Source organism: Neofelis nebulosa, chromosome 7 (genome assembly GCF_028018385.1).
Source record: "Neofelis nebulosa isolate mNeoNeb1 chromosome 7, mNeoNeb1.pri, whole genome shotgun sequence".
In the NCBI taxonomy this organism is placed as follows: Eukaryota; Metazoa; Chordata; class Mammalia; order Carnivora; family Felidae; genus Neofelis; species Neofelis nebulosa.
In genome coordinates, this window is record NC_080788.1 from 36318616 (window position 1) to 36340767 (window position 22152).

Sequence of the window (22152 nt, forward strand, 5' to 3'; positions counted from 1 at the left end):
AACCTTTGTAGGGAAGGCCTGTTTATAATGTAAAAAAAAAATGTTCCTGCCCCCCTCCCCCATTATCATGGCGCTACTCTAATAAAAGTTGGGGGCTTACAGCTGAGATTCATAATTGATTCCCAAATATCCATTTTTCCCTCTTCCTTGGTAGAATCCCAAGCTTTGGCTTGGTGTGTTGAGTGGTTGGTTGGCTTGAGTGTGTTGAATCCAAGATGAAGGCCTGTGCTTCTCAGCAAAAATAGACAGTTGGGACTTCATCAAAACAAAAAACTTCTGCACAGCGATGGAAACCATCCGTGTGGCTAAGGTGTCACCGCACGGTCAAGTTCTGGCCGATGGTAGCGTTGTGGCATTTCTGAGAAATCACTCAAGAGGGAGGGGTGTATGCCTTCCTTTCCCCCTTTTTCCCGCTGCCTGGAACACAGATCTGATGGCTGGAGTTCCAGCAGCCGACCTGACCTGTAGGCATGGAGGCCACATTCTGAAGATGCCAGAGAAGAGAGATAGGAGTTTCAGCTTTTTTTTAAAAAAAAAATTTTTTTAATGTTTATTTTTGACAGAGAGAGACAGAGCATGAGTAGGGGAAGGGCAGAGAGAGAGAGAGAGAGGGACACAGAATCCGAAGCAGGCTCCAGGCTCTGAGCTGTCAGTACAGAGCCCGACGCGGGGCTCGAACTCACGAATCGCGAGATCACGACCTGAGCCAAAGTCGGACGCTCAACCGATGGAGCCCACCCCCCCCCCCCAGGCGCCCCAGGAGTTTCAGCATTTGATGTAATCATGGAGCTTCTATCTCAACTCCAAACTGTCTCCTCCAGACTTGTTTCATGTGCAATGGTAAGGAACATTGGTCCTGTGAGCTACTGCTGTTTGGGTTTTTTCCATTGCATTCTATGCAGCTGAATCTAATCCTAAGCGACGTTGGTGCCAAAAGATGCCGAGGATCTTTGACGTGAGGCCCCCAGAAGTCTGTGGTCTGGAGTTTCAACAATGACCTAGAAAATCTCTGTTGCATTCCCATACGCTAATAATGAAGCCGCCGAAAGTGAAATTAAGAAAACATTCCCATTTACAGTTGTACCCCAAACAACAGAACTTGGCCGGAGAGTTGAGAGGCCTGTACTCTGGAAACTGTAGAACGCTGATGAAAGAAGTTCAAGAGGACGCAAAGGAATGGAAAAGACATTCCATGTTCGTGCATTGGAAGACCAAAAATTGTTCAGATAAACTTTTCCACAGAACTAGAACGAACAATGCTAAAATTTGGATAAAATCACAAAAGACCTCGGATGGCCAAAGCAATCTTGAAAAAGAAAAACAAAACTGGAGGTAGCACAATTCTAGATTTCAAGATATATTATAAAGTGGTAGCAATTAAAACAGTATGGTACGGGCATAAAAATAGACCCATAGCTCAATGGAACAGAACAGAAAATCCGGAAATGACCCCACAATTATATGGTCAATTAATCTTTGACAAAGGAGGAGTGAATATGCATTGGGAAAAAGACAGTCTCTTTGTCAAATGATGTTGGGAAAACTGGACAGCAACATGCAGAAGAAGGAACCTGGACCACTTTCTTACACTTATCAAACTCAACACCCCAAAAATAAATACTCCAATTTAAAAATGGGCAGGAGACGTGAAGAGACATTTCTCCAAAGAACACATCCAGAAAGCCAACAGACACATGCAAAGATGCTCAGCATCACTCATCATCAGAGGAATGCAGATCGTATTATGCAAGTGAGTAAGTCAATCAGAAAAAGACGGCTCTCCTATGTTTTCACTCATATGTGGAATTTGAGAAACTTAACAGAAGACCATAGGGGAAGGGAAGGAAAAATAAGTTATGGCAAACCATAAGAGACTCTTAAATACAGAGAACAAACTGAAGGTTGATGGGGATAGGGGGTTGGGAGGCAGGGAAAATGGGTGATGGGCACTGAGGAGGGCACTTGTTGGAATGAGCACTGAGTGCTGTATGTAAGTGATGAATCACGGGAATCTACTCCCAAAGCCAAGGCTACACCGTATACACAGTATGTCAGCTAACTTGACAATAAAAAAAGAAACAAAAACAACCCACGATGAGATACCACCTCACACCTGCCAGAATGGCTCAACTAAAAAACACAAGACACAACAAGCAAGGACTCGGAGAAAAAGAAATCCCCTTGCACTGTTGGTGGGAATGCAAACTGAGTGCAGCCGCTCTGGAAAACAGGATGGAGGTTCCTCAAAAAGTTAAAAATAAAACTACCCTACGACCCAACAGTCGCACTACTGGGTACTTGCCCAAAGGATACAAAAGCACTAATTCAAAGGGATCTACGCAGCCCCACGTTTACAGCAGCATTATTTACAATAGCCAAGATATGGAAACAGCCCAAGTGTCCATCGACTGATGAACGGATAAAGACGATGTGGTATATATACACAATGGAATATTACTCAGCCATGAAAGAGAATGGAATCTTGCCATTTGCAATGACACGGATGGAACTAGAGTGTATTATGCGAAGCGAAACTGTCAGAGAAAGACAAATACCATATGATTTAACTCGTATATGGAACTTAAGAAACAAAACAGATGAACGTAGGGGAAGGGGGAAAAAAGAGAAGACAAACCCTGAGAGACTCTGAACGATAGAGAACAAACTGAGGGTTGATGGGCGGGGGGGGGGGGCGGATAGGGAAAATGGGGGGGTGGAGATTGAAGAGGACACTTACCGTGATGAAAAAATAAATAAACTAAAATAAAAAGAAGACGAAGAAGAAGAAGCCATATTGGCCTGAAAGCATATTGCAAAGGAAATCATGATGATGACGAAGGCGGGGTAGGTGCCTAGAAACCACAACCACTGGGGTATATAGTGAATAAACTGGGAATGTTTAGGCAAAAGATGAGCAGACCCAGGGAACACATTGGTGAGGGACATGTCCAGAGGACAGTGGCCAATTCTAGTCCAAACTCAAAGACCGAGAGCACTGAGTTCTGAGAGCAGGTGAAGACAGATATCCCAGCTCAAGCAGAGAACGAATTCACCATTCTTCTCTGCCTTTTTCTTCCTGTCAAGGCCTAAACAGATTGGACGGTGCCCCCTGCACTGATCTTTATCCCCTCTACTGTTTCAAATGCCGATTTCTTCCAGAAACACCCTCACCCACAGTAGAAAGAATGTTTCCCCAGCTATGTGAGCATCCCTTAGCCTAATCAAGTTGCCACATAAAATTAACCATCACAGGTGGCTACCATTTGTTTAAATGATGTGATTCTAAGAAAAATTAGAGATGGCTCTCCCCAAAAGTTGGAACTCTGGGCTAGGGTCTCCAATGTCTGCTTTTTGCCACAGAATCCTAGAACAATGCAAACATAGAGTAGGCGCTCAGTACACCTTTGCTGAATGAACGAGTACACTGCCTACAAATCAGCCTCTATTTTGGTCCAAGCAGAAGAAAGAATAGAGAATTTTGATTGGAAAACAAATCTAAAGGCTCGTTTCTATGCGTGGGACAAAATGCCATTGACTGAAAAGCCTTTGGAGGCATAACCCTCGTTCCCTCGAATCTCACCAAGGCAGTAAGTGCGGGCTGTGGACATCCGAAAAGAACTGTCGCATACGGGAAAGTTGAAACCACGGCATAAAGATGACCCTTCCCATCAGAGAAAATGGCAGGAGGGGGGCAGTTAACCCCGAGCTGGAGGGGCTGTGGTGCCCTTAGGTCTTGTCTCCTTCTGGCCACTGGAGCCCAGTGCCCTCCCTCTCCTCCATAAGTGTTTTTTCTTTTGAAAAATCTCCACGGGGTGACTCTCCAGCACCCTTCAGGGGAACCTTATCTTTTACCCATAGGGGCTGAACTCGCTTCAGGGCAAAGTCCCCCTCCTCACAAGATAGAGGGACATCATATTTCCCCAGCTGTACATTTCCCAGAGCCCAAGATTCAATTTAAAATGACACTGGGGGCCCCTGGGTGGCTCAGTCAGTTAAGCATCCCACTCTTGGTTTCAGCTCAGGTCGTGATCTCATGGTTCATGGGATCGAGCCCTGCGTCAGGCTCCACGCTGACAGCTCAGAGCCTGCTTGGGATTCTCTGTCTGTCTGTCTCTCTCTCAAGATAAATAAATAAACTTTAAAAATAAATTAAAAAAATAAAACGATATTGAACTGAACTTGGGTGGAGGGATTGGGGACAATAGGATAGTCTGGGCGGGGGGAGGTCCTGGCGATACAAAGAAGGCTCCTGCCTCCCCATTCTCCTAACCATGCAGCACCCATGTGAGGTGCACACACACACACACACACACACACACACACACACTCACTCACCGTTTCCAAGGACAACAATAATCTTCAGGGATATCGGAGTTCAGACCCACTGAAAGGTAGGAAAACCTTTCCCCAGAAACCTGCCATCTGGGGCGAGAGAAGAGTGGTGTCCGTTTCTCTTTTATTCACCCTCTTGCTTGGAAACCATCTCGGAGGACAGCCACAGCACAGGAAATAGCCCCATTACTTTGCTGCCTTAAACAGCAGAGGCACTGTCCCTGGTGGGTCCTTGGGTTCCACAGAAGGTAGCAGAAGCTTTGAAAACCCTGCTTTTCCCTGGCCGGGTGCCCCCACACTAACCTCTGAAAGCAGAAGGGAGTCACGATGAGGATTTATGGCCTCTGCACACAGCGCCCCCCCCCCACCCCCCGCCCCGGGTGGGCGAGAATATTGGCTCTTCCTGTTACAGATGTAGCAAGTATATCAGGGGTCATGATTTATGGGACCACAGCAAGATTGCATCTGGAATAAAGTTTCCTCATAGCCAGAGAAGGAAAAGGAGCTGACCCGTGCCTTCCTACAGCCCTTCCCTAATTCCAGCACAATCACTCTGGGAGAAAATGATCAATTTCTTGCACAAAGACCCTCTCCTGCAGCCCACAGAGCGGTTAGCAGGGCTCGGAGCATCGCGCCGCACCCCTGGTTTTCCCCTCTCTCCATTATTCAAGCACTCAGTGTATTGTGGAAGGTTGAATAAGGCAAAATCATAATGCACATGCTTTTATCTCAAGGGTTGGTATTTTTAGTATGGAAGCCAGGCTAAATGAAATTAAAGTTAAGGGGAAAAAAAAATAAGAAGGAAGGGAAAATATATTGAGGCTTAGATCATTGGCTGAGATTCCGCAAACGTTCTTCCGTTCTGAATCTCCGAGGAATGGTTCTTGTGGGTTTGCCTGGGTGGGGGGAGCGGGACTCATTACAGGGCAGAGGGCAGGGCGAGGACTAGGGAGGGAGTCTCTGCATCGTTGAGAAGAGGCTGGCCACCAGGGCTGGCCATACTCATCCTTGCAAGGGAGAAGGCAGGGGGCCACAGTTTCTGAGCACCCACTGTGCGCCCTGTCCCGGGCACCTTCCCGTGCAGTCCCATTAACCCCTGCCCTGCAAGGCAGATCCCATGTCCCCCATTTTATAAGAGGTAAGACCACCAGAGACATACCTGTTTGCCCGGGTCACTCAGCCGGGAACAGCAAAGCCAGGACTCAAGCTCCAGTCTGTCTGATGCCAACGTCTTTGGTCCTTCCCTACACCTGTCACCCCTACTAGGGCAGATTTGTCTCTGGCCTCAGGAATGTAGACAATCGAAATATTCCCCCCTCCCCACGCCCAAAACCTGTTTTTCTGGATTAAGAGGAAGCCTTGGCCTAGGCAGGCTTTAGAAAATAATTAAAGAGTGCTGACAGGCCCCCTGGCTGGCTGGATCAGTGCAGTCTGGAACCGGTTGAGGGGCTGTGGGTCACAGCCCCAAACTCAGACTACGAGATGAGGCTGGGACACTCTGTAGGGACCCAGGCAGGCAGGCAGCCAGTGGCTAGCCAGTCTCACCCACTTGGAAACGGCAGATCTGGGACCCAGGGGCCGGTTTCGTGAGCCATCTCCCCGCCAGAAGGCAAGTTGAAACTTCCTGGAGACACAGAAGGACGTCTCTGTGCTTTAGGCGCAGACAGACCCGGGTTCAAATACCTGCCGCCACTTACTGGCTGTGTGACCCAGGGCACGTTACTTCAATTCTCTGGGCCTCCATGTCCCCCTCTCATGAGCACAACCATAACAACCTCATGGGATTGTCATTAAGTGAAACAAGACAGGCGCTGAAAACGCCACGCTATCCTTGAGGCCAAGGCTCTGTTTTGTCTTTGCAGTGGGTATAGGGGCTGCCTGGGGTGAGTCCTCTGTTTTCTTCCTTCTAGGGGGACGGTGACAGTAAGCGGACCGACCACCCGGGCAAGGGCTGAGCCAGCGTGCCCACAACAAGCGAGTACTGAGACCAGGCGCACTTGACATTGGAGGAGCTTAGCACTGTAACTTGCTCAAGGTCATACACAGGACAGCAGGGATTCCAACCAGGGCCCGCCTGGCCCCAGAGCAAGCGTTCTTAATTAGAATGCTTCATGTTCCAAGAGATGTCAGGGAGCGCGGCCCCACGGTGGACAAGGTTTCCGTGGTCCCCCTCGCTCCCATTCTCTAGGGACGCAAAGGGGTGTGTGCGTGTGCGAAGCCATGCTTGAGATGCCTGTGTGTCCCCAGTGCTATCCAGGGAGCACAGTTGAGGGTTTAAGAAACCCCTGCTATGTGGGGGCGCCTGGGTGGCTCAGTCGGTGAAGCGTCCACCTCGGCTCAGGTCGTGATCTCGCGGCTCAGTGGGTTCGAGCCCCACGTCCGGCTCTGCGCTAACAGCGCGAGCCTGGAGCCCGCTTCGGATTCTGGGTCTCCCTCTCTCTCTGCCCCTCCCGTGCTCACTCGCTCTCTCTCAAAAATAAAATGACACATTAAAAATAAGTTTTTTAAATAAAACAAAGGAAACCCCTACTGTGTGTGTGTGCGCGCGTGTGTGCACGTAGGAGTGTGGGCTCATTTGCATCCTTTTCTTTACAAGCTCTCTAGTTCCAGCAACATGCTTTCTGAAGGACCTTCTAACCGATGACCTCCGTCGACCCTCACCCCTCCCTCCCAGGCGAGCGAGTGCTGGCACGATTCTCCTCCTTCCGCGGGCTCAGAGAGGGTAAGTGATTTGCCAGCCGCTGCGGACTCTCACCCCGGACCGGCTCCGCCTCGCCAGCCTACCACGTGGTTCCAGGGCCTCTTCTTCCTGCTGAAGGTGGACATTCTCAGAAAGAGCCCCACTTCCCCGCAGAAGCCTGAGGGGCTGCCGGCTGAGGAAAAGGCGGGTGGCCCTGCGGGTTCCCTGCAGTCACGGGGAGACACATCACAGGCAATGCTGAAGATCCGGTACCTGTGCCTTGCACCGCCCTTCTCTGTTCCACACTCCTGGGCCCCCACGTCCCCCGTGGCGTCCCAGAAAACCCCAGATGGGCCGTGGACACCTCACAGCGCAGGACCACCCGCAGGCATTCGGGTCCCGATCTTCTTCCTAGGGCCATTCTGACCACAGCAGGTGACTGACGCCCCCGGGCCTGGGTGTCCTCATCCGGAACAAGGGGCGAGAACCCCATGGCACCCAAAGCTGGGCGGCTTCAAAGAGATGGTGTGCGTGTGTGTGTGTGTGTGTGTGTGGCAAAACTATCAACACGAAGGCGAGGGGAGTAGGTGAGCCGGGAAAATTCTGGGCTTGTGGAATCAGGGGAAGGGCGAGCCCGTGCTGTTTAGATCGTTGTCTTTCTCAGAGGAGACTTTGAGTTCTTTGAGCACAGGAGTCATGTTTCATTCATGATTGTACTCCTCAGGAAGTCCAACACAATACCTGCAAGAGAAATTCGCCATTTTTGTGCATTAGGCGCCTACTGTGTGCTTCCATCGTGCGGGACCGCCACCACGATCCCGCTTGTGATGAGCTGTGTGGTCCAGGAAAAACCAGTCCCCTGAATCATTGCAGGTACACAAGAGTCTCCAGGGCCAACATACCCTCTCTCTCTCCTCAAGTCTCTCTCTGCCTCCCCCGTTACCTTAGGGCTCTCACCTCCTCCTCTTGCTTCAAATCAGATGGAGAGAGCTCCACACAGCATCTGATAAACTCACACACACTCAGGTATGGACAACTGATAACCACTTGATGCGTTGTTCCTCCAAGGGATTATTTTAACTGTGAGAAAGATTTGAACTCAAAGCAAGTGTTCTTAACCTGGGTTCGCGGGAAGCCTGAGTGTAAGGTCAACTCATTCACACTTTCCTTCCTGGGGAGAAAACACATATCTTTTTATCAGATTTGTCACTGGTCTGTGACTCAAAGACGATTCAAGAAACGGTTCCCCAGAGCAGTGCCGTCCAATACAATTTTCTGCGTCGAAGGCTCTCTGTCCAAGAATCACTGACCACCTGTGGCTCCTGAGCACTTAAAGTGCAGACAGTGTAGGTGAAGAACCGAATTATTAATTATATTCACAGTTAACTTCCATTTAAATTTCAGTAGCCATGCATAGCTGGGGGCTCTACCATTTGGAATTTTTTTTTAATGTTTATTTATTTGTGTGAGAGAGAGACAGAGCATGAGTGGGGGAGGGGCAGAGAGAGAGAGAGAGAGAGAGGGAGGGAGAGAAAGAGGGAGACACAGCATCTGAAGCAGGCTCCAGGTTCTGAGCTGTCAGCACAGAGCCCGACGCGGGGCTCGAACTCACGGACCGTGAGATCATGACCCGAGCCAAAGCCAGACGCTTAACCGACCGAGCCACCCAGGCGCCCCAAGCCTCTACCATTTTGGACTGTGTAGCCTAAGCCACAAGAATTCAACATTATAGTTGAAGACATATTAGAGAGACGGTATTTTGGAGCAGATGAGGGGATTCTTATTGGGCAGGGATTTCTCAAGGTCCCTGAAATTAAAAAAAAAAAAAATTATCCAGCCATCTATTCATCCAGCCACCCGTCCACCCATCCACCATGTATCCATTCAGTCACGCGTGCACACGTGACTCAGCAGTGACATCTGCTTGAGCGGCCATCATGCACGGAGCACTGAAAGAGAACAAGCCAACGGCTAAGGAAAGTGTTTTTGGATTTTCTGGGGACCCGAGGGGCAGCCCAGGATGTGCAGGTGGGCCTCTTGGGGGGTGGCTCTGTATTGAGAAGAGCAGTCCCTACCGACCTCTCTGACGGTCCAGGCCCCGTGACACCTGGCAAGCTTGTGAACAAGAGAACGTTTCCTCCCCCTGGAAGGACGTCTGGTCCCAGAGGACAAGGAGGGAGTGGGGAAGAGACCGGGGGTGTCTCAGGGAGGAGCAGGGTAAGCCGATGCCTGGAACCTTCACAGTTCACTTCTTACGGATGTCGGGGAAGCAACCCCTGGGGAGCCAGGGAACTTAGTATCTGGCTTTCATTGATTTTCAGACTTCTTTTCTTAGATGTTATCATTAGCTCATCTACTCCCGGGGTTGTGGGGAGGATTAATTAGCTTTTGTGGCTAAAGCTAAGAGACCAGTGCCTGCTGCACGCACCGTGAACACTTTACGAGGGGCAACGATTACTGTTGTGGAGACAGCACCCAGCAAAGGTAAGAGTGCTAGGTGCTCGGTACACGTTTGTTGAATGAGCGACGGAGGTTGCTGAGTATGCAAAACTAAAAAGCATCCCGCAGAACCGAACGAAAGCTGAAGGTCAAGGTCTGTAATGGCCTTTGCTTCCCACAAAATAGCCCAGGGTCACGGCCAAGGCAATCGCAGTATTTGCAGGGAGGGCCAAAGAAGGCTTTGGCGATGGGCTTTGTGAGCGTACTCATGAGGGTTTGCCATCATGGCTTTGTGACCCCCCATCTCAGGGCCACGGTTTCTCATGGGAGGACGAACTTGGCCTTGCCTAAAGACTTGCTCCAGCTGCGGTGACCTGAGACCATGCCACCTGTCTCTAGCTGAGCCTTTCCAGTGCTGGAAGCCTGATGACAACATCCACATCTCTTTCAGCCAAGGGGGCTCCAACAATCCACCATATGAACATACTCAGAGACTGGAATTTGGTTCCAAATGACCCATTTTGCAACAGCTCAAGAATTTCCAGTTGTGTCTGCTAACGAGCATAAAGTCCAGAAGTGGAACAGCGCTGTGGGACATCTGCAAGTGAATTATGGAGGCACTGTCGGCTTTGCCAAGGGAGAGGGTAGGCCAGCATCCACAGAAATAGACAAAACAACTCCAACAAGGTCCAAATTGCACACTATAGAATTTTTAAAACTTTGCTCGGGTGAATAACCTCTTTTGTGTCTGGCTGCCATTAAGCTGGACACAGTCATAACTCCATTCTGCTGGCTGCCTGCAGCCCTCAATGTGGTCTTTGTCTTGTCAACACAGAGCCCTTTGGCCTCTGATTCTATTGTTTCGATTAAAATGCCAGAATCGGTCCCCGGATCGCTATTGATTTTATATCCTCTTAGAAGAGGGGAGGGGGAGTGAAAGGTAAGCAGACTAGCCAGCCCAGGTGTGAGGAAGGGACAGCATTTCCGGGTGGGAAGGTAGAGGAGGAGGACGGTCCAGGGTGGCGTTGCTAGAAGATTCTCTCCTGCATCAATCCGGGGAATGAGGTCTTCATGCTCGAGTGGGGAGCCAGGCTGCAAAGAGGAATGTGTGTTGGCATCTCTTGGAATGACCTCAGTCTCTAAAGGAACCCTTCCAAGCTGGACATTTCTGAAGAGTGATAACTCCAGATCGGTGTGCTCGACCAGCGGTGAAATATTATCCTCTCTCCTCTTCTGGCCGGCATCACAATGAGTAGGGAGGTGAGGTAGCCCCACTGGCTGGGTCACTTCCCAGTTATGTAAAGTTAGGCAAGTTTGGTCATCTCTCTGAGCCTCGGTTTCCTTAACTATAGAATGGGCTTACTAAATCTATCTTCTAGAACCATTAGAGGGTGAAATGACTGTATAGGACTGTCTAAGAAACCACTTTAAGACCAGTAGGGTTTTCATTATTGTTATTTAATGTCTTGATTCAATATTAAGACGTTGAGACTGCCACTCTATCCACCTTGGTTTTCTCAAAGAACTTTCTTTTTACCTTCACACTGGACCTTCAAACCCTTGGTGCCTTTCACTCCAAGAACCACTGGTTTTCCGTCATTATTTCCGCCATCTTGGGCACGGCGCCTTCCTTTCCTATCTGATCTGTGCTCCCAAACTCTCTCTGCTTCGACATTCACTGAGTGCCTACTCATACATAATCTATCCGCCAGGCCCTCCTGCGAACAACACAAAGATTTACACGCTGGTGGAATTTACATTCTAACGGAGGGAGAGAGATGACAACTATAGCACATGCGTAACTTATACAATTTGTTTACAAAGCACTAGGTGCCAAGAGGAAATGAAAACTAGAGCCCGGAAAGGGGACCGAGAGCGTGTGGGAGGAGGGGCGGCAGAGGGTGGCCTCATGGACTTCCCAGCGCGGGGCTGGGAAGTCATGCTGGAGGGCTCAAGGACAGGAAGGAGGCCAAGGTGGCTGATGCCAGGTGGGACAGAGGTGTGGGAAGACGACGGAGGCTGGAGCAGAGAAAGCAGATCGCACAGGGCTTGGTTGGCCACTGTAACGGTTTGGTGTCGGACTCTGCATGGAGTGGGGGCGGGGGGCGTTGCAGGGTTTTGAGCAGAGGAGGGACGTGGCCTGACTGACCTTGTCTTACCTTGTCTCCTGGGTCTGTGTGAAGAAGAGATGGTAGAGAAAGAGTGGGAACAGAAAGACCCCCCAGAAAACCTCTGTGCTGCCAGAGAGGAATAATGATGGCGGCAGCGTGGTATTGGGAGAAGGGAGAGAAGTGTTCAGGATCCGGATCTGTTTGAAGGCAGAACCTGCAGGTTTGCTGACTATGGGATGCAGGGCGTGAAAGAAAGACAGAAGTCAAAGACGTCCCCAAGGGTTTCGGCTGAACAAGAAGAGGACGGAGGGACCATCAGCTCAGCCGGCGAAAGCTGGGGGTGGAGACAGTTTTGGGGAGGGGGAGATTAGGAATTTGGGGTCTGTTGGCTTTGAGATGCCTGTTAGATATCTAAATCAAGATCTTGAGTGGGTGTTTGGGTATTTAAAACCGTGAGACTCGATTGCCAGGAGCCTTTCTTCCCACAAGTGCTTCTGCTAAGTCCATAAACCAAACCTTTCCGGGGGACAAGTAAGATCGCACAGATAGTTATACCTCAGACCTGCTTCGTCGCCCCCACCTGCCGATGCAGGGCCCTCAGCCCCTGAACATGTCCCACTGCCCTGTGATACTCGTGGGGGTTCTGAGGTGAGGCCTCATCATGCTTATAAATAAGTCCTCCCCACCCCCACCCCGTCCCATTCCTTTGCCAAGTCTCAGGGCACCTGCCTTGGCCGGGTACCACTGCTCTCTCCCCCACAGGCCCAGTGTCCCGTAAGGCAAAGTTGGGATCTCGCAAGGTCAGGAAGGTAGGGATGCACGGAGCTAACCAAGGAGTCCTCACAGCCTCCTGGAAAACTGGAAAACTGTTCATCAGATGTGGTACGTAATGTGCCCTATATATGGGAAGCTGAGACACAGGAAATGTGGAGGAGGAGGTGACAAGGATTTCTAGGGGGACACAGCTGGAAAGACAGTCCATATGCCCGCCCCCCCTCAGCTTACACATCCCACACCTGGTGAACAAGCAGCTCCAGGCCAGGGGTTCCCAATGATGGTGATTATTAGACCTTTATTCCTTTCTAGGCACCTCTCCCAGACCTCCAGCATCGGAATGTAGAAAAGCAAGCCTTGGGAAGGGCCTCGGGGGGGCCTCCAGGTCAAGTTTCAACTCGCCCCAAGTGTTCCATGTTGACCCTGGTTCAGTCCTTGGTGGCCACGGAGTATCTCCTCCGTGCCGGGGAATGGCCACATCCCGTGGCAGAGTACAAAACTGTTGAAGACATGGGCTCTGCCCTCAAATAGCTCAAAGACATGAAAAGAAAAAGACAAATTAGAACTTCATGAGTGAATGCCAACCAATGAAATTATGGCTCTCACTAAGGCAATGGCCGCTGGGAGCCCGTGAATGCCGCACTCTGGAGGGGCTATGAGATCATACGAGAGGGCGATGCCAGTCTCTGTCATCCACTGGCCAAGAGAACTGCAAAACGTGGTGTGGACTTTGAGCAAGGATTTGGGCTGGGCCGAGGGGGGTCAGCCTCTCACCCCGTCTGCTGATTTGGTGGGCTGGCAACGTCCCAGGGAGAGGGCGTTGTATGGGCGAGAGCGCGTTGGGAAGGGGTCTGCGCATAGACGCCGCAAGCTGAGCTGAGCGGCCGTGGAGGAAGACAGCATGGTCCCTCCCCCTGGCCCAGCCCCTGGCCGATGTCGTGTGGTGCAGCTGTTTTCACAGGGGCTGTTTGGGAGCCCAGTTGATACAGTGGCCCGCAGAGTGGAGGAAGCATGCATTTCTCCCCTGCCTGGGTCCCACAAGAACGCGGAGTCATCATGATGGGTGTCCATGGGCAGCGTGCAAGGGTGAGGGAAAGTCGATGCCACAGTGTGGGTGTAATTCCCAGTGGAGATGGTGGGCGAGACCTGAGGCCCCCGTGGTCACGGGCGATTGTTTTCAAGTGGCAAGAGGATAGACTTCTGGAGAATCTGCACGAGGCCTTTCTTGTGGATTCCCGGAAATACGCTTCCTGGGGGCAGACATCTTGGAGGGGAGGTCCTTACATCAACGTGGTAAACCAGAACAATCTGAGCGAACACCATGGAGTACTGAGGTCTTTCGCGTACCAACGAACTGATGAAGCTGGGGAAATTGGGCGCCCCAAAGGGACCAGGACATTTGGGGGGATGAGAGACGGGGTTACGCGGGAGTGAAAACGTCTGTGTGGGCTTGTGTTTGTGGGAACGGGAGTGGCCAAGGATGGTAGAAACAGCAGCCATGACCCAACGGTTCCTAGAGAGACACTCTTTGGTTATCTGAGGGTCTGAAAGTCCATAGGAAGTAGGAGGTACTCGGTGAGGACCAGCGTGGGTGGGGTGCGTGTGGAACCCGCTGGCCCTAATCATACTGATCATCCAAGACCCTGCAAGAGGCTGGACCCCCCCTGGGAAGCCAAGCACGGACTGATGCCCTCTGGAGACAAAGCCAGGGAAATCAGGGCCTGGAACCCAGGCACTTACCTGAGCGGGGGGCTTCCCAAGAAGATGAGACCAACAGCCCACTTGCTTTCCTTTGCCAGCAACAGGGGGTTCTGTGATGGGCATCCCGGGGGCTCATTCTGGGAGGAGCTGGGGCAGGGGGCACACCTTAGGCAGCATTCCTGTTATCATTTATTCTAGACTCTTCCTCTCCCATCTCAGTGCTTCCTCCTCTCCTGGCAGGGAAGCTCCTGTGTGCTAGGGTAGCTGTTCCAGGAGATAGGAAGCAAATGGGCTTCGGAGAAAAATTCCAACGCCGTTAATGATTCCATTTCCTCTCCGTTCTGTGACCGAAAGTGCAACTGGCAGGAAACCTGAACCCCCCAAGTCCCGACAGAAGCTGGAGGGCTCTGTGATCCGTGGGTGAAATGGTAGGGCACCCCCTAATTTGTGCTGAGCTTCCTGAACGCTGCGGGGAAGGCCCTGGAATGGTAGTTTCCTCTGAAATACAAAAATAAAATAAAATAAAAGGTTGTGACAGAGATTTAAATGAGAATAAAATGCCAATTAACTCAGAGGTGTTGGACGAGAATCTGTTTCTCAGAAGAATCACCGGTCACACTTGGCGGATCAGTTTCAATTTACCCCAAAGCACTGAAAGGCCACGCCGGGGAAGCAGGCCTCAGAACAATCCAGAACTCGGCGCCAGACCCACTACTTATCACTTTAATTGACACTTACTCCGTATGATGCTCATACATTCACCGAGTGGGTTCAATTTAATTTGAAATGGGGAATTTTGTCTTTCCCCTATTGAAATATTTAATGCAGCGGGCTTTGAAGCGAAAGAGTTTCGATGCTAACGTTCTGTCACTCCTCTGTTTTGCTTTAAAGAATATAAAAGACCCCTCCGACCTGGATTTATTTTGAAAGTTTTTTCTTCTTCTTCTTCCTCTTTTTTTTTTTTTTTAACCAACTCTGTAATTACAAAGCCTATTGATCTATACCTTTTCTTTTGGTAGGTGATGGGATGGGTGGTTAAACACACACACACACACACACACACACACACACACACACACACACCTCTCCTTTGCCATCTATTCTGTGGCTCTCGGAATTAAATTAACGAGTGCGGATCTATTGGAAAGAAGCCATCCTCAGAATCAGGGCTGTGATCAGGCACTCTTCCGCCATGGAGCTTGTGTGTTTCTCTCCCAGTTCACCCACCCCCAGTGCTGGGCTGGGGGGGAAGGGGGGGGGGGCGAGTGAGCGAGGGAGGTGACTCAGGAGAAGGACAGGATGCTCAGGAAAGCAGGTGGGTTCTCCCCCGCCCCGTGTTTATTAGCACTGACAGACGGAGTGCAAGAACATCGTTCACCCCGAGGTGTTACATACTGATTCACTGACAGGCAATTATCTTTGGAGATAGTGTTAAAACACAATAATTAATTGGAAGAGCAAGCGAATGAGTGGTGGCCCCAGGCCGAGGCAGAATGGTATTTCTAAAAAACGCTCTGTGAGGCTGGTAATTTAGCCTCAATGGGTCATTTGATTTCACCACCTCCCCGTCCTGAAACCTTTCAGGCGCTTTGTTTTTCAAAAGCATTAGCCTTGAATGTGTCTCAGACGTCGTTAAAGTGCAGACCAACCTCCCATAGCAACTTTCCAAAATGGTGCCTGGCAATAGAGAAAAAAAACCACTGCCTTAGCAAAGATGTCTCACACAGCCCCGCTTTTGTGATGGTACAGGCTGGCAGCGTGTCTTTGTTTCAAACCGAGGCTGACACATGTCCGCCTCAATAAAACCTTCTCACTTCAGCTGACGGATTTGGTGGGAACAAGAAGTTCACACGCCAAAGCCTGGGCTGACCCCGGTGACCCCCCCCTCCAGCAGGGGGGAGGAGCGCATTGTTGGATCCTTTTACTAACAAGCATTGAGGAGTGTGAGCTTTTCGTTTGCTTGTTTTACCATGGTGACATCCATTGACCTATATTTGATATTCTGCATAATATACATGCGTCAGTGATCGCACATGTGATTGAGAAGGGGGAAGGACAAGGAAGAGAGGGGTGGAGGAAGCATTTTACGGCCGGGCAAGAACCTGCATGGCTTAGAGAGGATCCTTCCATTGCAAGGGGGCAGCAACCACCTCGATTTGACTTAACAGGGGAAATGGGGAGGTTTATTTGTGGGGCACATGATCTCTAACAGAAGCCAAAGGAAAGCAGGCTCCCTGACCTCGGAAGCCGATCAGAACAAGAATTGCTGTCCTTCCATCTCCCGCCTTCATTTTCCTCTTGCCGTTAGCTCCACCCTCTACCCCTCTGGTCTGCATGGTGACGCACAACCCCGAGTCCCAGGAACCAGGTCACGTGGTGAAGGTGCGTCCACGTGAAGAGGGTCTCACCCACGCGCCTCATGGATAAGATCCCCAAGTCCCGGACAACGGTTTTGATGGGGCGAGCTGAAGTTAGGGGCCCGTCTAAGCAACCGCATCTCCAAAGCTCCTGTCAGATGATGGAAGGTCTGGAAATTCATGAGTGAGATGCCGTGACACCACCTAATTTGCTGCAGAGACGTGACCGGAAGTGGAAAAATAAGAATAAAGTAACATAAAGTAGAGGGTTAAGTCACTTTGGACCAAATGGCTGTAGACGTGTTGGGGCAGTCAGGGGTTCAACGTGAGTTAAGAAAGGTATCCAAAAAGTTGCATTACAAAACAAATACATTATTTTCTAACTAAAGAAAAATACTGGGGAACATTTAGTCCTATTTCTGCTGAATTATTTAGAAAAAGCTCAACGAGCAGAAGTCAGGATTTAGTGGTTGTTTGCCACCTGCCCTAGAAAGTGTCTCCCTCTTCGTTCTCCAGGAGAGGCACTTACGGTTCCCTAGCATCCTGCATTTCCATTTCTGGACATCTACATAACCCTTAGCCTAAAAAGTTTAGGAGAGCTGGACTCTTTTGCCTTTCCTTCACCGGCTGCGAAGGAATTATTTAATTAGGGTATTGTAGAAGTCAAAACTGTCTGAGTCACATGTGATCAAAACCAACTTGTGGGGCGCCTGGGTGGCTCAGTCGGTTGAGCGTCCAGCTTCGGCTCAGATCATGATCTCACAGCTTGTGGGTTCGAGCCCTACATCGGTCTCTGTGCTGACGGCTCAGAGCCTGGAGCCTGCTTCGAATTCTGTGTCTTCCTTTCTCTCTGCTCCTCCCCCACCCATGCTCTGTCTCTCTCTCTCTCCTTCAAAAATAAATAAAAACATTAAAAAAAATTAAAACAACAACAACTTGTGATCGATACAATGGCACATTGTTACGGGGAAGGCTTTAGAGGGTCATGGCCGTATCCAGAAGAAATCAAGAGCCTTAATAAAGGCTCTCTTTTTACCTTCCTTCTTCTCCCAGATGATAACCCTCATGTGTGGGCTCCAGTCACTCCTACCGAGGGCCTTCTTCTGTGCGGTCAGAAAGGATGAGCTCCAGGAACCCCAACTTCACATCTCCCTCCCTGACACACAGGCTCCGGGCAGAAAGCAACTGCAGCAGGCAAGTCCTTGCAAGATTCTGATTGGCCTAGGTTGGATCACATGCACACCTCTGAACCAATCACGATAACCAGGGCTCGCCCCAGGTCAGAGTTTACCCTCGTGATGTGGGAGGGGCCAGCGCGCCATACTGGGGCGCCTCCTGGACCACGCGGTGTGTGGGAGGGATGGTTCCTCCAAAGGAAGGGCTGTGTGCCCAGAATAATATCCAACCACCACGAGCATTCATTTCGTGTTTTACGTCGGACACTGAAGAGGCACATGCAGGGCCAAGAAATAGCTTTGGTGCCAAGATGTTGGGACTCCCAAGAACCCATCTGGTGGCGCTTCCAGGGCGCATGGGCCCTTGGCCACCCGCCACCAGACGCGAAGAGCTCAGACGCCCGTGGAATTAGCAAATGGATCTTCTGATAATGAACCTCCAAGGTTCGGGTTAACGTTACCTTCATAGGCTCTTTTCCTCTGATCTCTCCTGAAAATAGCCTCCCCTTCTGTGAGGGGATGTGGTGGGCTATAATGATGGGACAAAAAGGAAAGGAGGGAGGAATAGGGAATTGTGGGGGGAAAGGTGTCAGCGGGGAAGATTTTGTTTCGTTTGCTTGTTTTGGTTTTTTTCCAGAACTTTTTCTTTTAAGACAATGGTGCGTATGCGTGTCATTGTCAGAAATAATACGGGCGGGCTGGGGGGAGGGGAGACATAGGTGATGGGGATTGAGGAGAGCACTTGTTGGGATGAGCACCGGGCAATGTATGGATGTACCCCGAAACTAATATTACACTGTACGTTAAGTGACTGGAATTTAAATAAAAACTTTAAAAAAGAAGGGATATGGGGAGATCTTTAAACCCTTCACCCAGTTTCCCCAGAGGTAACATCCTGCATTCCTACCGTATGGCATCACCAGCAGGAACCTGACCTTGACACAACCCATGGATATTATTCTGATTTCACCAGTTTTACAGGCACTCATTAGAAGCCTGGGTCGTAAGCTGTATGAAACTTTCCCCAAAGTTACCTCTTGAAGCTGGGCTGGATATGGTGCCCACTGCGAGCGCAATAAAGTTTTCTAAGTCTCTGTATCCGGATGCCTTCCTGTAACGCTCAGACCCAATAAGATCACACCTCGGAGGAAGAGTGGAGACAATCTCCACGATGGAATATAAATAGGCTGTTTATTTCTGTAAATTACAGAAAGTTTTGGATTCCCGATGGAGGAACTTGGGATGTACCCAACAGGCATTGGCAATACATGGGCAGTACTTTGCGCTTTTCGGCAGGGTGGAGGGGGGCTTGGAAGGGAATGGGCTGGAGGAAGGGAGCTATTTAGAAAGCAAAAGTGATAGTTGAGATGAGATATAGCAAAGGACTGAGGCAAAGCTGTGGACGTCAAGAAAAGGGGACACTCTGGGGAACTGCAAAAGAATCAGACAGTGGGCAGACCTTCGCACTTGGTTGTGATTGTGTGTGTGTGTGTGTGTGTGTCCGCGTGTGTGTGCATATCCACTAATGACCTCTATTTGTTCTAGGACACACTCCAGGATCCCATATGGCATGTGGACGGGCTTTATTTTTGATTCCTTCATTTTGAGAAACAGGACATCTGAGTAGAATTTTCCCTTAAAAGCATGGGCGATCTTCTCCCTGGGCTCGGCTGCATGTGACAGGAAGGTAGGGGTGGGGTTGGCAAGAATCGACCTGCCAAGGTTTTCGTTTCCGCTTTATGAATTTTTCGAAATGTTACCTCTCTGCAACTACCTGGGAGGATTTTGCAGGGAATCGTGCGTAAAGTCAGGTGAGGCATCGTATGACCCTCCAAGTCCCCTTGCACCTGCTAAGGTGCCGAATCAGAGGAGGGGCTCAGAAGAGCTGCGGTGTGGCCAAGGACACGCAGCTGGCGGTGGCCGCGGACATCTCCCAAGTCTGCTCCCGTCGTAGCGGGGGGGAGAAGCCCCCTGGCCTGCTTATTTTCTCTACCGAGGTAGATATGGCCGCAGAACTGTGATTGCCTTTGGCTCTCTAGACGTGCCCGCTCAGTGGCCGACGTAAAGGAGCTGCTCATTATGTAGGGGTGGAAAGAAGGGAGGGGAGTGCAGGAGAAACAAGTAGTCTGAATCCCTAGAACTCAAATCATGAGCATTCGGGGGCTAAATTAATTGCTTGAGTTAGGATTTAATTAGGATTTAAAACAACAGCTGTTTTATCTCGAACACCGACTGCAGATGACGGCCCGCGGTCCAGTTACCTGCCGGAGACCGTATGCACTTAAGATAAGCTTCCATAAACCGAAGGCAACAACGGACCGCATTTAGAAGGCAGGAGAAACCTCGTCAAGCCCTTAAGGAAAAGTCGGCCGATAGCTCGTACCTGCGGACGAGGCTGGCGACGGCGGACACAGCAGAAGCCCACTCGCGAGGACTGGCCGTCAGGAGAGCTGGGATTGAGCCGTGGTGGTTTATTAACCATGTGACCTTGCGCGAGTCCCCTACCAGGGTCTCCGTGGCCTCGTCCAGGAGGTGAGGGTCCCTTCCAGCCGCCTAGATCCCTGCCAGCCGGAAAGCTGTGCCGACCCACGAGCACACTTGGGCTTCCAGGCTTCCGCCTGAGACTCAAAGAACGAAGGCGGTCAGAATTCCTTTCGTCTGAGTCCCCAGCACGGTCTTTGGGTGCGTTCTCTTTACCCTCTCTGGTCTCTCTTCCGCCACTCTGGAGTTTACAGGCCAGGGAGGGAGAGCGCCAGTACCTGTGTCCGCCTCCTGCACGGAAGGTCGTGACCATGGGCCTACATGGGATGGAGTCCTCGGTGACCGGCGCCCGGCCGAGGGCGGGCAGGGAGTAGGCCTCTCCAGAGAGGGGGCAGACGGGTGGATGGATGCACGAATGCCCCGCGTTTGCATCAGCAGCTTCCTTCCTGCCCCTCTGCCCTGAGAACGCCTTTCCGTACCGACAGCCACCGAGCAGAAATGGTTGAGGGGCTACCCACCCCCCCCCCCCCCAGCACCCTTGGAGAAGAAGGAGATCTACCTTTTTTAGAACGAGATACAACGCGGTCTCGAATCCGGCGCTCCCACCTACCAGCTGTGTGATCTCGGCCAAGTCGCTTAACCGCTCTGGGTCTCTGTTTCCTCCTGCGTAAAATGGGGAATTATGCTGTCTCCCTCTTGGGGCTGCTGTGGGGATTAGAGATCAGCCGTGGGAAGTGTTTGACGCAGGGCTTGACATGCAGCTGGTGATAAACAAAGCAGCAGGTGCAGGGCTCGGTGTTGTTGGCTCTTACGTTCACCGCCGCGAGGTTACCCATGGCAGCTGCCATCTGGCATTTTTTTACAGACGGGGGCGAAATGACAGCTCAACGCCATAGTTTACGAGGGTTAGAGCTGATTCTAGAACCCAGGATCTAGAATCCGGGTTCTAGAACCTGGAGCCACCCTCCCAAGGAGATCCCCCCTTTGTCTTTGGTGTTCTGGCGTTTCCACTACACTGAGTGGCGTGGATTTCTCTCTCCTTTTCCTCTCGGGCCACAGCGAGATGGGTACTTGGCCCGGAGGCCCTTCCTGATGCACCTCACTGACTCGGACACAGGTGCCACCCTTGGGCCTCAGTGTGGGGAAGCAAGGCCGTGAGGCTTCTGGTAAAGTCGGTGTGGCTGTGGGTTCCCCTGTGTGGGGACAGTGAGGACACTGGACCCCCCGGAAGCAAACGGGGTGTGGCCTCGGGTAAGCAGTCACAGACACCGTGTCTGGTCGGATCCCAGGAGACCGCGGCCTGATCCTTTCTGCCCTGCCACTGGGGTTTGGGAGAGAAGAGGTCCCGGCGAGACAGGCTTCAGAATGCTGCGCCCCAGGCCTCCTCCGAGGGGACAGCTACCTGGAGCGGGCCCCGGGCTCCAGACGGCAGAGCAGAGGAGGCCCAAGAGGGCCGCTGGATGTGCAAAGCAGGCTCCATGGAGGCTGCGCGACGGCTCCCGGGCCCCTCCCTTCTCTCCCTGCATCAGGCCTCCTGCCGGCTGCCCAACAGAGGTCCCTGCACATCGGCCTTGGCCTGGGAGACAGAATGGGATTCACCTGCTCTAAAAAGCGACGGTCTCGACTTGCCCAAGGTTACACCCGCACTTAGGGTCACAGCCGTGATTTGGGGTGTTCCCGGAGGGACAACATTCTCGTCCTGCCCGCTCATTCCCAAACGGCCTCCAGTTCCACTTCCGGCTCCGTGGCCACGCGAGGTTGTGCTCAGAGGTTCGGATGGCACAGGAGCAAGACATCTGTCCCCGCGCTCTCAGGAAATGGCTATTTCCCATCACCATATCGTCATCTAAAAAATGCAGAACCCCACGGATGAATCTGGCCTCTGCTGCTTGGGAGGCACAAGACTCAGGATGAAGCCAGGAAGCCCAGACCGCACAACGACGGCCGGCGATGATGCTCATTATCCTACCTGCCCCCCTTCTCGCGGCCCCCAAGGTGTGGGGACACACACTGACTGAAGTCACAGCAAACGGGGCTGGTGCTGCCCTGGCCGCTGAGAAACACACCCACTGCTTTCAGAGCGCCTCTCCTTTCTAATGAAA